This window comes from Staurois parvus, unplaced genomic scaffold (genome assembly GCF_062004578.1).
Source record: "Staurois parvus isolate SC_StPar_1 unplaced genomic scaffold, SC_StPar_1.0 ptg000091l, whole genome shotgun sequence".
NCBI classification, from domain to species: domain Eukaryota; kingdom Metazoa; phylum Chordata; class Amphibia; order Anura; family Ranidae; genus Staurois; species Staurois parvus.
The window spans coordinates 2,949,806-2,965,000 of record NW_028317887.1 but is presented as its reverse complement, the minus strand read 5'-3'; the positions used below and the strand labels follow the sequence as shown (position 1 = coordinate 2,965,000).

At 42.3% G+C, this 15,195-nt stretch overlaps 1 protein-coding gene across 4 annotated transcripts in view; it reads right to left on the bottom strand.

The window, feature by feature from the left end:
* The window catches only part of ARHGAP24 (Rho GTPase activating protein 24), a 1,010,562-nt gene that overhangs the window by 329,112 nt on the left and 666,255 nt on the right, over window positions 1-15,195 (bottom strand). The window lies entirely within an intron of this gene.

The window sequence follows — 15,195 nt, the reverse complement described above, 5'->3', positions numbered from 1 at the left end:
CCTTTGGGGAGCAGGGGGGGAGGGGGTACCTGAATGTGACAGGTACCCGCTCCCACATCGGCTGTGACTGTCTAGGCAATCGGAAGCGGAAGTTGTCCGCTGTGACAGGTCCAAGAAGACTACGGTACCATTCAGAAAGAGCAGAGCTACTCGCGCATGTGCAGTGGGCACCCGGCTGTGAAGTCACAAGCTGTCACAACCGGGTGCCCACACTGAAGATGCCGGTGCTGGGGAGAGAGGATGGCCGATGAAACCAGTGGTGATGAGGACACGTGGGATCGAGGGACAGGTGAGTGTCTGTTTTGTAGCTGCTGATGTTTATTGTTTTATATTGTGACTGGAGCTCCACTTTAATAAACGATTGGAATTGATTGGAATGGATTGTTTATACTTTTTATATACTTTACAAACTGCAGCTTTGTTTTAAAATGTTTGTTACATTTAAGCTTTGTTTAGACTTGTGGTTTAGGGGTTTATTCAAAGTTGCGACCCAAGGTGACACTGTTAATCCTGGTATTCTGTTATTAAACAGTCCATGTGAGCGGCGAACAAATAGTTAAAATGCGCACTCACCAGATACACATAGATAATGCGCAGTATATAAATCAATGAAGATCTGCCCGGAATCCCCCTTAAGGGTGGTACTGGAGAGAACAGCCCAGGGTGGATGGATAATATCAAGGTGGCGTTGTGCCTGGAGGTCCCCTTTAAGGATATGGAAGCAAACCTCTTCTGGATATAGAAATGGTCACCAGGGGGGAGGGGCCTCTGGTAATGTCAGAGTCAGACATTACCTTCCTCCACAGGCACAGCTCCTCATCCACTGATAAATGGAAATAGAAGGGCTGGAACACCACAGTGATTAGCAGCTGCCAGCCGGGTTGCCGTAAGGGACTGAGTCTGAGAGGAACACTGGAAAGAGCAGCAGTTCAGCTGCTAAACTGGACCCATACACCCGGCATCTTCCTTTGTCCTTTCTTCCTTCCCTCTGCTGCCCCTCCCCTCACCTAAAGGATAATTTATGATGTGACGGTCGCCCTCAGAGAGAGTGGCGGCCTGTGCTGCGCCCAGGTGCCTCTAGGTGTCAGTCCGCCCCAGGTTTTTCTAGTGGAAGCAGAGACCCTGAGTCTATCCTAACTGTAAACATTGTTGCTAAATTATACTTCCCTCTGTTTTGTAGATAAATATTTCTGAGTGACCTCAGGCGTCAGGTGTTGCATAATGAAAGGCTAATCCTGAAGTAACTAATTGCTGCATCCAATATAGGATGGTATGCCACATGTGCAGAGCTGGTCATTTATAGTTGAGGGTATCTGTTTCAATCGCTTTTAGTGTATTTTCACTTTTGCTGTCAAATTTGTGAAAAATGCATTATATGTTTGTTTTATGCTGCCTTTCACACATCATATCTAAACATAATTAAAAACAAATATTTCATAACTTTCCTGGTGTTTGTTTGGAGCAGACCCTAGGCAGACTGCAAGCTATTCTAAACAATTTTGAAATGATAGGAAGTTCAATCTGTCCCACTGACAAAAAGGTACACACTGGGGTGATATTACTAAAGGCAAATATACTGTGTACTTTGCAAGTGCAGTTGCACTAATTTTCCTTAGTATATGTGGTAAAGCTTCACTTTGCAAAGAATACCCAATCAAGTGCAAGGAAAATATAAAAAGGGCATTTTTACTTGCACATGATTGGATGATGGATTTCAGCAGAGCTTTACCACATGGGGAAAATAATTGAAACTGCACTTGCAAGTTGCACAGTCAATTTGCCTCTAGTAAATCCAGTAATGTTTCCCCTCATTAACATACAAAGCAGAAGTTTCTAGATCTGTGTTAGGACAGACAGTGTTCCAGCTGAGTTTACAACTGATAATAATAAATGCCAGCACAGTACAGCCAAGATTGTGTATGGTAAATATTAACTCTCTAACCCACTCTACATAGCAGAGAAACACTTAACACATAAAATATAAGCAGCATCTAACAACCAGATTAAATAATACCATGGGTAAACACCAAGTATGGACAACTTGGGAATTCCATATTACTCAGACGTAACTTTATCCTTAGGTGATTGACCACTCTCTTGGACTCTTCTTTGCTTTTACTTGTTCCTTTGATTCTACCTCTTTCCTATTAAAGTCCTTCTCTTTGCCTCATATCCAGATCTTTATTTGTACTGGTTGCCTTCTTTTTGAGATGTCCAAGATCCATATTTGTGTTATGGACATGGCGCAGTAACCACTTTTGAAATAGGGGACCATAGGGAAACAAGGGGCAAGCCTCCCATCACTAGCTACCATAGAGCAGCTGCTTCCTGGATCTCTAAAACATCTGGAGAATCTAGGGGCCTCTGGACTCTGAATTTGCCTCTCACAGGGTCCCTTGTTCTAGTCTACTGTTTGTTTTTAGGCGTGCCTTCCATTGAGAGAACTATGCTGTGGCCAAAACTCCCACCTACGTGCGCGGGAGTGGTGGCAGCTCAGCCAGTCAAATGGCAGCTGCCCGCAAACGTGGAAGAAAGACCTGGTGAAGATGGAAGCCTTGAGGAGCCATGACAGCGCTCCACTGGAGGGCTTTGTTTTCAGATAAGTCTTTCATAATGCACGACGCATACTAGCATATTATGTTCTTATCTTGCAAGGAGAAGTTTTCTTATATTTTTTTTTTGCGGTTTACTACCGCATTAAAAGGTACATAAATATATTTGTGGGTTCATTTGTACCATAAAAGATTTGAAGCAATTTTTTTCAAAAGTTTAAAGGACACTTTAAAACAATATAAACTTGCTATTAAAGACATGTAAAGTATAATCTAAATTTGTTGCATAAAATACATAAAAATAATCAGTGTAAAAAGTAAACAAATTAATCTTGATGACATTGGCACCCAATGGAGAATACATTTCCCAAACATCTTTCATATACAGTCCAAATAAATGCATACAATTAAGTTGGGTCAAGAAAGGTTCTTGGATATTGTCAATTATTCAAGAAAATATACTTCATCTTCAAGCATCTTCAAAATGAATTTGACCCTTTTTATTTAAATGTAACATTCCAGGCACTTGAATTCTTCTGAGATTTAATGAGGAAGTAGAATAATGAACGGAAAATGTGTCATAGAGACAAAGTAATTCCTTGACTGTCAGTTTTAACCACTTGAATGAGGATTGGAAAGATACGTTAGTTTTATAATACCATTTTAATACCACTATGATAATATATTTGTGCAGGCACATCATGTGTTTCCAATACCTTTCAAATAAACACTACATTTTCTTTCTTTTTTTTTTTTATAAACGATCAGAATGGTAGTTTATTGAGAATATAGGCATGGTACATGCAAAGAATATGACAGGGCCAAGCACAAAGCCATGCTAGGAGACAGTAATTTGCAGCCATATGAAGACATTGGATGAAGAAAAACGTTTTCATTCCACTGTCCATGTCTGCCAAATCCTATCATACCTCTTAGGACAGTTCCTATTAATATATGTTAGTTTATACATGGGCAACACAGTGTTAATCGAGTTTTCCCATTGAGGTACCGAAGGGGAGGAGGGTGCATTCCACTTACAGAGTATTGCTTTTTTAACATAGTACAAAAGATACCAACAATTGGATGTTGGATATCAACAATTTAGTGCATCAATGCTTTTGTTCATTGTTCTGTATGCCCAAAAGTGCCAATTCTGGAGCTATTAGAAGAGTCAGTTGAAGACGGACGTTAATAAGTTCAAAGACATCTGTCCAAAACTGTGCCACCTTAGGGCAACTCCAGAACATGTATGTACTTACATCTGAGTAGCAACGCAAGCAATTAGGGGACCTCTGAGGGTAGATTCTGGGCAATCTCTGGGGAGTGTAGTATACCAAATGCAAAAATGTTGTTTGTATTAGTTTGTCCCTAGAGGAGATAACTAGTTTAGAGCTGTCCTCAAAATAATCCTCCCAATCGTCCCTGTCCAGAGAGGGAATGTCAGCCTTCCATTCTTCCCACAACCTCTCCATCTTGGTGGGAATCAAGACTAAGCAAAAAAAAACATTACATTTTCAAAAGACAATAAAACCCTCTTGTCTGTATAGTCTGGGAATTGTCATAGTTGATACAGTTTATACTCTCATGCATGTTAATTGTGATACATGAAAAAAGCTCAAAGACTTTAACCCAATACATTGTTGCAAATGTCCCTATAATATAGAATAGTTTAAAGTGTTATTCAACACTCTTCTCCCCACTGAGTATGAGAGGCCAAAATTGAAACAAATATATAATTTTTTTGAAGATACCTTAATACTAATTTATATATCTTGCTTTAATTTAAATCATGCTAATAAGGTTTATCCGACCCTTGCGTTGTTAGGGTGGCAATGTTTACTTTGCTCACCTGAATTGTGGTCACTCTTTATTGCACACTCCTGAGTTGGTCAACAGGTAGTTATGCCAAAACACAGTTCAATGGCACATTCTAATGTTGTCTACTCGTCTAATAATGACTACTACACAACTGTAACATTCAGCTGCCGCTGGAGTGTGTACACACCTTCAGGAAGTCTTCCATATATAACTATTGGATATATAAAGAATGTACAGGACACGCACAAAACAGGAAAAGAAAACATATATTTCCTTCTAGATTGTAAGCTCGAAAGCAGGGCCCTCTGTTTCCTCTTGTACCAAATTGTATTGTAACTGTAATGTCTACCTTCATTTTGTAAAGTGCATTGCAAACTTTTGGCGCTATATAAATCCTGTATAATAATAATAATAATATAACAAATGAGGAAAAGGCTGTATTTTTGTTACAAAAAATAATGCAGACCTGTTTTACTTACAGTGCCTTCTCTCCGGCATGAAGTGCATAGGTCCAGCTGTGTAAAATCCTCATATTCTAGCAATACCCAATCCCGATATGCAGACACCCAATGCAGTCTAATTTTATACATTCTAATCATTAAATTATTTGCACTATCTATAAACTACATTAGAGGAAAATGCAAAATATTTTAAAGATAAGGAATGTAATTTACATAGCATAACACAGAATATTAGGAAAAGGCTGTAATCTCATCCAAAGCCAGTGGGAAATGCCATGGTCAACAGCTTTACAAGCAGGGTTGCCATTGTAAAAATCATGTGAATGTTTGTTACAGACATACAGTATATGTCAGTAATAATACCAGCTCCACCATTGCTCCACCTCCTGCTTCCTCCTAAGCAGGGGCGGACTGACCATTAGAGCACTCGGGCATTGCCCGAGGGCACAGGGTCAGTAGGTGGCCCCATGAAATGCCCTTGGTACCTTTTATAGGCTTTTTGGGTGTGCTTTGAGTGTGGTCAAGGACACAGGGGCCCCATGAGTTGTCAGTCCTCCCCTGCTCCTAAGCCAAATGGCACGGCACTGTAACCTACCTCCTTTCCCCAGCCCGCCATGTTTGACTTAGAGCAGAATGTGCCAGCAGCCGGAGCAGGGCCATAGGGAAAGGACACAAAGAAACTGCAGTGGGGCAAAACTACTAGGAGAAGGTAAGCTGGACTATAGTGACACCCCGGTCACATCAAATCCGACTTTGAAATCATGCTACTTACAGTGAAGTTGCACGATTGCAAAGTCGGATGACATGCCGACTTCAGGTGTGATTTTCAAGACACAGATGTCTATGCAAATCACAGCAAAAGTAGTACATGTACTACTTTAGAAATCATTATGACCAATGTAATTGCGGACAATAGGTGTGACGTGCCATCCGATTTGTCGGCAACCCTGGTTACAAGGAATCATTGGAAATTTATACAAAATATTTTGCTGCGAAATGCAAAAAAAGTAAAAGAGCTGAGGGCTGTATACAGTAGTTCTGCTACTACAATGAGTTTCCACTTTTACAGTTCTTCTCTAGAATGAACTTCATTGTCCCTTAATGTGTGGCACATGTGGTTGTGGTGCCATAAAACGTTCTGCTTTAATTGTCTTGCTAGTGTTTTAGACAGTTCCTTTTTAGAGTAATACATTGTGAAGAATCCCAGGGAGCCAGCCAATATGAGGCTTCTTTCAGTTCATCTGCATGTGCTTACTGAGAAGAAGACCCCAGCCATATGGTCAAAGACTGCTTGGATTGCTATTTTAAATGTATTCTCTGCAGCAACTATGTGAAACACATTGATCCCACCTAGTCTAAACTGCATGTAAGCCTACAAGGGAAAACTTGCAATGCTTGGGTTTATTCCGCATGTTTTCCCACAGTGTTTGTTGCCTGAGGCACATAGAAAATTAAAGGAACCTTATCGCAGAAAAATATTGTTTCTCATGGTTTGAACATTAAAAACTGAGCTAAGCTGTTAGTGTTACACAAATACCACGTTGATTTTTAAAAAGTTTCACTATATGGTATCTAGATTTTACCTGGCCTATATTTATGAAAAGGCCACTTAAAGACAAAGCTGTATTTAGAGAGTATGCTGTCCAAATATGTGCCACCCATTCACTTTCACTTTGGTTTATTCTGTTTTTTTATTTACTCTTCGTCCACTAAGTTTTATAGTTAAAAAAGTATAAACTATTCATGCTGAGCTGCTAAGACTGCATTTTATTAACAAAATAGTTAATTTAATATTTTGGTAAAATTGTATTCTTTCTTAAAGAAGAAATATCACGTAAAGTGAATGTAAAGGTAAATCTTTATTTTTTTAAAATGACAAACATGTCATACTTACCTGCTCTGTGCAGTGGTCTGGCACTCCTGGCTCCAGCCCTCTTCCAAGTGTCCAAGTAGCAAGCCGCTTGCTATGGTGGCAAGGTGTGAGCTCGATCCTGAGCAGGGCTCTGTGTGTCCATTGACACACACACAGTGCGGAGAGACAGTGAGGACAGTGAGGAGAGACAGAGAGGAGAGAGCCTCTGTTTCGCACAGCACTGGATCAAAACCAGGCTCAGGTAAGTATTAGTGCGGCTCCCCTGCCACCCTGCTCTTTCTTCACAGGCTGTGATTGACAGCTGCAGGAGCCAATGGCTCTTGCTGATGCCTCCATGTCCAGTGAGGTGAGACAGAGAGGAGAGAGCCGCTGTTTTGCACAGCACTGGATCAAGACCAGGCTCAGGCAAGTATTGGTGCGACTCCCCTGCCACCCTGCTCTTTCTTCACAGGCTGTGATTGACAGCTGCAGGAGCCAATGGCTCTTGCTGATGCCTCCATGTCCAGTGAGGTGAGACAGAGAGGAGAGAGCCGCTGTTTTGCACAGCACTGGATCAAGACCAGGCTCAGGCAAGTATTGGTGCGACTCCCCTGCCACCCTGCTCTTTCTTCACAGGCTGTAATTGACAGCTGCAGGAGCCAATGGCTCTTGCTGATGCCTCCATGTCTAGTGAGGAGAGACAGAGAGGAGAGAGCCGCTGCTTGGCACAGCACTGGATCAAGACCAGGCTCAGGTAAGTATTGGTGCGACTACCTCGCCACCCTGCTCTTTCTTCACAGGCTGTGACTGACAGCTGCAGGAGCCAATGGCTCTTGCTGATGACTCCATGTCTAGTGAGGTGAGAGAGAGGAGAAAGCCGCTGCTTGGCACAGCACTGGATCAAGACCTGGCTCAGGTAAGTATTGGGGATGGCAGATAAACAGAAGGTTTTTTTTTACCTTAATGCAGAGAATGCAAAAACACTGCTGTCTTTACAACCCCTTTAATTTTTTAATCTTTATTATATACAATAGGAGACCAAGTGCATGTAGAACTCCTGTTTTGTTCTGTTCTGTACCTTGGCCCACTTGTGTATTAAACACACATTTTTTGGTCTGTTTGTGCTTTGCTCAAGGTGATGCCCAATATACGAGTGTTACTATGGGGGAGCTACACCCAGCATTGAAGCCATAGCCCCTCCATAATATTTTCACTGTGAACAGCCCCACATCGCTGACTGCTTATTCACAAATTTGATAGTAAACGATCAGCCAGTGGTGCGACCTGTGTGATAGATCTGCCAACACAATGTATGTTTACTGGCAGCTGCTGGTCTATCACACAACCCCAAAGTGCTGACTGACTATGTGTCATGCATGAAGAATCAGTGCTGATGGGATGTATGATAGATCTGTGGCTGCTAGTGAACTTGAATTTTTTAATGAAAAATCAGTATGGTGGGGCTGCATGATTTAGAGAAACAAACATTCCTACGCAGTACTTAATTTCTACAGAGACTTTGACATCTACTTTTAAAATGTCAAAGTCTTGTGAGTCCTTGTTAAAATATACTGATTTCATGTCTAAATACTTACCTATTGTATGTAAATCCAGACAGAAGCATGTCCTCAGCTATACCATACAAGCCATGACAATCTATCCTTGTCATTGTCCTGAAGGACCATCAGACCAAACCTGAAGTCTTATGGGGAGGCCATGTACATTGCTTTTTGCGATTGATCTAGCATTCAATATATCTGCCAGAAACCTAAACAATCTACTAAAACAATTGATCTGAATAACTATCAGTTTTCTGATACACATGCAGATATGTGTCTGATCGATCAACAAAAATCTGCCAAGACCAATTGACATGGCATGGTTGAAATTGATCAAGAGCATACAAATTTCCTAAATGCATGGAATTGTTTGTAATTTATATTTGATAAGTACCTTAAATAAATCAGTTTAGGCACACTAAATTACAGATTGAATGAGCATATAATGATATGTGTGTTGCCCCCAGGTGACTGTTATGTGAACTGCAATTGCATGTAACTACTCAGTATGAAAGTATTAGCTGTTCAATGTCAGAAGGCAGCACAGGGAAAACCAGACATATTTATATATTTAGAATACTGTGTTCAGTTCTGGAGACCTCACTTACAAAAAATGTTGATAAGATAGAATGAGTCCACAGACAGGTAACAAAAATGGAGAAAGATCTGAGGGATAAAACATATCAGGAAAGACGACAGGAAGTTAATATGTGCAGTCTGGAGGAAAGAAGGGAAAGGGGAGGCATTATGGAAGCCTTTAAAGTATTACCAAACCCAGTACCCTGCATTCACTATATCTGGTCTCCCACAGTACACAGAACACAGTACCACAGTACAGAGAACATGGAAAAGCAATTATTTTGGTAAATATAAACTGCAGAAGAAGGGGAGGATCAGAGAAGACAGGATCAAACAGCATTTTTACACAATACCGTAGGTTTCACAGTGAATATAAAAGCAGTATTTAGCAGTGACTTCTATCAGTGTCCAGCTGAGCACTGGTTACAGATTGTAGGAGGAGCTCGGATTGTCCTATAATGCTTCATAACCCCTGACCCTCTGTCTGGACAGTGCTGATTTGCCCTGTGTTGATCATATGCACTCTCAAAGAAAAAAAAACTCTTTAGTAATACACACTAAACTGAGCATGTGCAGAGTGTCTCCAAGAGCTCTGTAGTATCAGCAGATGGATTGGGGAACTTAGAAGAAGGGGAGGATCAGAGAAGACAGGATCAAACAGCATTTTTACACAATACAGAAGATTAACCCCGTAGGTTTACCAGTGATTATAACAAGCATGCTTTACTGCATATGCAGACTGATTTTACTGTAGTGGGTTTAGTGACATTTTAAATAGATCAAGGGGTAACTAAGGGTCAAGAAGGCAGGATTTTCAATATGAAACTATGATCCAGAACACAGGGACATGATCTCAAACTAGCAGGAGGAAAGTTCAAAACTAATCTTAGACTGTATTATTTTACTGAAATAGTAGTTAATGCTTGAATAGATATCCAGCAGAGGTAGTGAGTCAGTCAACAGTAAGTGGCTTCAAACATGCTTGGGACAAACTCAGCTCTATACTCAGACAAAAAAGTTAACAAAAAAAACAATGAAAAACAAAACAAACAAAAAAACAAAATGTGTATACATTATTTTAAACAAAGGACAGAATCGATGGAACGCTTGATCTATTTTCTGCTGTCACTTTTTTATGTTTCTGTGACCTGTTTTTGTGCTACCTATTCACCAACGACTGTATTTCACAGGTATCCTAGTGCAAGATCCATTTTAGCATATAAGATAGGGTCAGGGGCGGACTGACAACTCATGGGGCCCCCAGGCAAAAGGGGATCATGGGGCCCCTGTGTCCTTGCCCACACTCAAAAAAACCTATAAAAAGGTACCAGGGGCATTTCATGGGGCCCCCTACTGACCCCGGGCCCTCGGGCAGTGCCCGAGTTTCCAAATGGTCAGTCCGCTCCTGGATAGGGTACAAATGCTAATCATATCATTAGAGGACTAACACAAAACAGCACAAATGTACAAATAATACATAATCAAATGAAAGTGTAACAGCTTAGAATCAAATATATCTCATACATGCTGTACAATATGCTGATCTGTGAAAACATTAAAGTAGTGGGAAAAACTGTGTTTAAATTGCTTTGTCCCTAGGCAAGTTTATGTGCTTTTCTGGGAATAAATTATGGTATTTTGACCTGTTGTGACATTGTGTTTTCTGTTTCTGGGAAAAGCTGCTAGTACTTTGACCTTTCTAGATTTTTATTCACTATAATTATGATACATATTTTGTCATTTTGCATGGTCATTTTTAAGTGTTTGCAGTTGTGTTAGCAGAATATTCCCTTCAGGAGAAATACTTGATTATTTAGTTACTAAGCATTTAACTTTAAGGAAACATTTTCTTTATATCATTATGTGATTGTGCTATTAGTGTAAAATATCAAGGTGTCCCTGCTGCAAAATATATCAGATTCAAATTAATTTAACATTCATATGTCTGAAATTAAAGCTGGTATCACATGGGAGCTATTTTTTTTAAATGCTTTGGCATAAACAAAGTTTACATTTCTAATATGTTAAGCTATGAAATATATGTTGCTATTCCAAATTAAAACGCACTTAAGACAATAACAAAGTTAGAGTTGTTGCCAGTAGCGATCGCTCAGGTTTTATCTCTCAGTTTATGAAAAAAATTGACCGTGATTTATGATTGGTCACTGTGGACAGTGATTCTAATTTTATGGTCACCTTCTACTCTTCATTCCTTCTGAATCATCACCATTTAACAAAGAGCATTTTTGCCCTAGAACATCTTAGAGAAAGGTGTTTTGGAGGGGACTGGTCTATCAAAAATATGTGTTCATAGGAGAAAGATTCCAAATGAAATTATTTTTTACCAAGGTTAAAATAATGTTAGGAAACTGATTTTTTTTCAGTTTGCCATTACATGATTAAAGTGGGTGAAAATTTAACAACGCCTATCCCTCTATAGTGTGTACTTGTCTAAATCCAGAGCATTGTGTCAATTCAGGCTGTTGCCTCATTCTTCTGCTATCTGCATGAGTCACTTCTGACAAGTTTTCCTGACATCAAGAGATAGAAGGTGACAGGTGTGGATCTCCTGCACACAGCCTGTGATTGACAGCTTCAGCTCTGTTCCTGTGTGCTGTGTGAAGGGGGTGTGTCCCCTTCCCTCCAATCAGCTCTTACTGAGTTCTGCAATGTAACTTTAGCTCCCCGTCGAATTTTGTTTCATGTATTGTGGCTTAAAGTGGAGTACCAGCTGAAAAAAAAAGTCAGAAGCTACAAAAACTGTAGCTGCTGACTTTTAACATACAGCCACTTACCTGTCTCTCGGTCCAGCGGTTTCCTCACCACTGCTGGTTTCACCGGTCATCTTCTCTCCCTGGCGCCGGCATCTTCAGTGTGCACACCTGGCTTCACAGCCGGGTGCCCACTGTGCATGCACGAGAAGCGGTGCGCTTTGTGAATGGCCCCGTCGTCTTCTGGGACCTGTCACGTGTGCCAGACGACTACAGGGAGGGAGGGGGGAGGACAACTTCCACTTCCGATCGCCTAGGCGATCACAGCGGAAGTGGAAGTGGGTACCTGTAAAATTTGGGTACCTGCTCCCCAAAGGTGCCAATCCTTAATGGGGAGCGGGGGACAAAGCATTAAAGCGGAACTTCCCCTTCTTGGGTGGAACTCCACTTTAAGCTTGTTTTCTGCATGTACAGAGAATACATGTTACCTGTCAGGAAAGGGATATCCAGGTACACAGACACCCTGGATTGAGGAACTCTACACGTGGCCGGTATGCAGGTGCGCGTGCATGAATGAACTTTCATGCACGAACGAATACGCATGCGTGAACTAATGCACTTGCTCATGCGCGAGTGTGCATTGGTGCCAAGAGAGCTATTTTAGCTGCACTATGTTATGGAGTCCTTGCTGCTTGGTCTACTATGAAGTATCTGATACCTGTTCCTTTGTTAACTTCCTGATAGCAACTTGATCTGCCTCTGACCCTGCCTGAATGCTGCCTGTACCAACCCCTGGCTTGTCTGTGGATTTCGTCTTTGCCTGCTCCTTCTGTTTATCCACCCATCTGCCTACTACTACCCACCCTGCCCTGACCTTGAATATTCATCTGCCTGCTGTATTGTACTCTGATTTGCTTGTCAGTTGCCGACTTGGACTGCCTAACTCTGCTCGCTGCATCTGAACCTGCTGTCTTGTGCCTGACTTCCGTTCCGGTCTTCCACCAGCACAACCTGCTCTACAGCAACAGCTATGCACTACATCTATGCACCAACAAGCCCAGCCTGCTCTACAGCAACAGCTATGCACTACAGCTATGCACCAACAAGCCCAGCCTGCTCTACAGCAACAGCTATGCACTACAGCTATGCACCAACAAGCCCAGCCTGCTCTACAGCAACAGCTATGCACTACAGCGATGCACCAACAAGCCCAGCCTGCTCTACAGCAACAGCTATGCACTACAGCGATGCACCAACAAGCCCAGCCTGCTCTACAGCAACAGCTATGCACTACAGCTGTGCACCAACAAGCCCAGCCTGCTCTACAGCAACAGCTATGCACTACAGCTGTGCACCAACAAGCCCAGCCTGCTCTACAGCAACAGCTCTGCACTACAGCTGTGCACCAACAAGCCCAGCCTGCTCTACAGCAACAGCTATGCACTACAGCTGTGCACCAACAAGCCCAGCCTGCTCTACAGCAACAGCTCTGCACTGCAGCTGTGCACCAACAAGCCCAGCCTGCTCTACAGCAACAGCTATGCACTACAGCTGTGCACCAACAAGCACAGCCTGCCCTACAGCAACAGCTATGCACTACAGCTGTGCACCAACAAGCCCAGCCTGCTCTACAGCAACAGCTCTGCACTACAGCTGTGCACCAACAAGCACAGCCTGCTCTACAGCAACAGCTATGCACTACAGCTGTGCACCAACAAGCCCAGCCTGCTCTACAGCAACACTATGCACTACAGCTGTGCACCAACAAGCACAGCCTGCTCTACAGCAACAGCTATGCACTACAGCTGTGCACCAACAAGCACAGCCTGCTCTACAGCAACAGCTATGCACTACAGCTGTGCACCAACAAGCACAGCCTGCTCTACAGCAACAGCTATGCACTGCAGCTATGCACCAACAAGCCCAGTCTGCTCTACAGCAACAGCTATGCACTACAGCTATGAACCAACAAGCCCAGCCTGCTCTACACCAACGCATGCACCACTCTCCTGCATCCTACAACGGAAGACCAGTCAGGCACTCATGCCCACTCCAAGCTTAGGTGCTACTGTCACTTTACGAGGGGTCCTGAGCTGGAGGTGTAAGAGAAACCTACCTCCACACGTCAGGCTCCACCACCAGGTACATTACTTTACCCTTGCTAGGATTGCAGTGCCTTTGCCACTTCCTGCAAATGGGATTTATATATCGACCAATGTTATTTTATTCTAAGCTATCTTCCGAAGACTACAAATCCCCCTGCCCACTCCATATAATGAAGAGGAAGAGAAGGGGAGATGTTTGTTGTCCAAACCAGGAAAACAGCCTAATGTAACAATCCTCCATAGACATAGAGGTGTGAGTAAATGATAACAAAAAAAGAAGGTCTGAAAAAAGAAAACTGTTTTTTGGGTTTAGATACGCCTATAAGAACTGTGTAGTGGAATTTGTAAAGGCACACAGGATATTTCAGATCAATAAATCGCCAGTGAGACGATTCATCTTAATTATTAAAGTGAGCAATTATGGCTATTAATATTCTGTGAACTTTCTACAAACATTCATTACCAATGAATGAATTATACATGATCAGCAAATGAGGAAGCATAAACATTTCTTATGAAGCATATCTCATGGTCTTTCTGAATAATGCAGTAAAATATCAGGCATTGCGGCATGCATCATTTACATTTTTATATAGGAAGTCAGAGGCCTTTGTTAAAAACTTATTTAAATGATAGTAAAGTGGTATGTCATTAACACTGGGGACAAGTATGCATTATGAATTGCACAACAAACACTGTGCTTTGTACTACTATGAGTAAGATTACAACACATTTCTTCAACTATAGCCGGCCATTCTGAAAGAATTCTCTTTTGGAAATTGTAACTAAGAATTTTCATTTGAATTTCGCAACATTAGTGGGCTGCAGCACCAGCTGATTTTTGTGCAGCCATCAAATTTGAATGATTGGGTATGTTGGAAATGTTTTGAAAAATGAACAAATTTCTAATCAATGATGGGAGAGTTGTGTGAGAAATATACCGTATTTTTCGTTTCATAAGATGCACTTTTTTGCCCCCCAAAAATGTGGGGAAATGTCTATGCATCTTATGGAGTGAATATGAAGCGACCAGCCCAGTATTCCCCCCGTCGCCGCCGCCGTGTTAGAATACCGGGCCGGCCGCTCGGCTCTTCTGTGCAGCAGAACCTGCTCCTCGGTCCTACCTGTTCTTCAGTCCAGTGGTGTCGTCACCACCACTGGTTTCACCGGCTGTCTTCTCTTACTGGCGCTGTCATTTTTAGTGTGGGCACCCGGCTGTGACATCTAGGTGCCCACTGTGCATGCGTGAGAAGCGCTGCGCTTTGTGAATGGCCCCGTAGTCTTCTGGAACGTGTCACAGAAGACTACAGAGAGGGAGGATAACTTCCACTTCCGATTGCCTAGGCAAATGCAGCTGATGTGGGAGCGGGTACCTGTCAAATTCAGGTACCCGATCCTCCCCACGCTCCCCAAAGGTCTGCAGTCTCTGGACATCTCCTGTACTGTGTCCGCAGTCTCTGGTCATCTCCTGTACTGTGTCCGCAGTCTCTGGTCATCTCCTGTACTGTGTCTGCAGTCTCTGCTCATCTCCCCTACTATGTCTGCAGTCTCTGGTCAT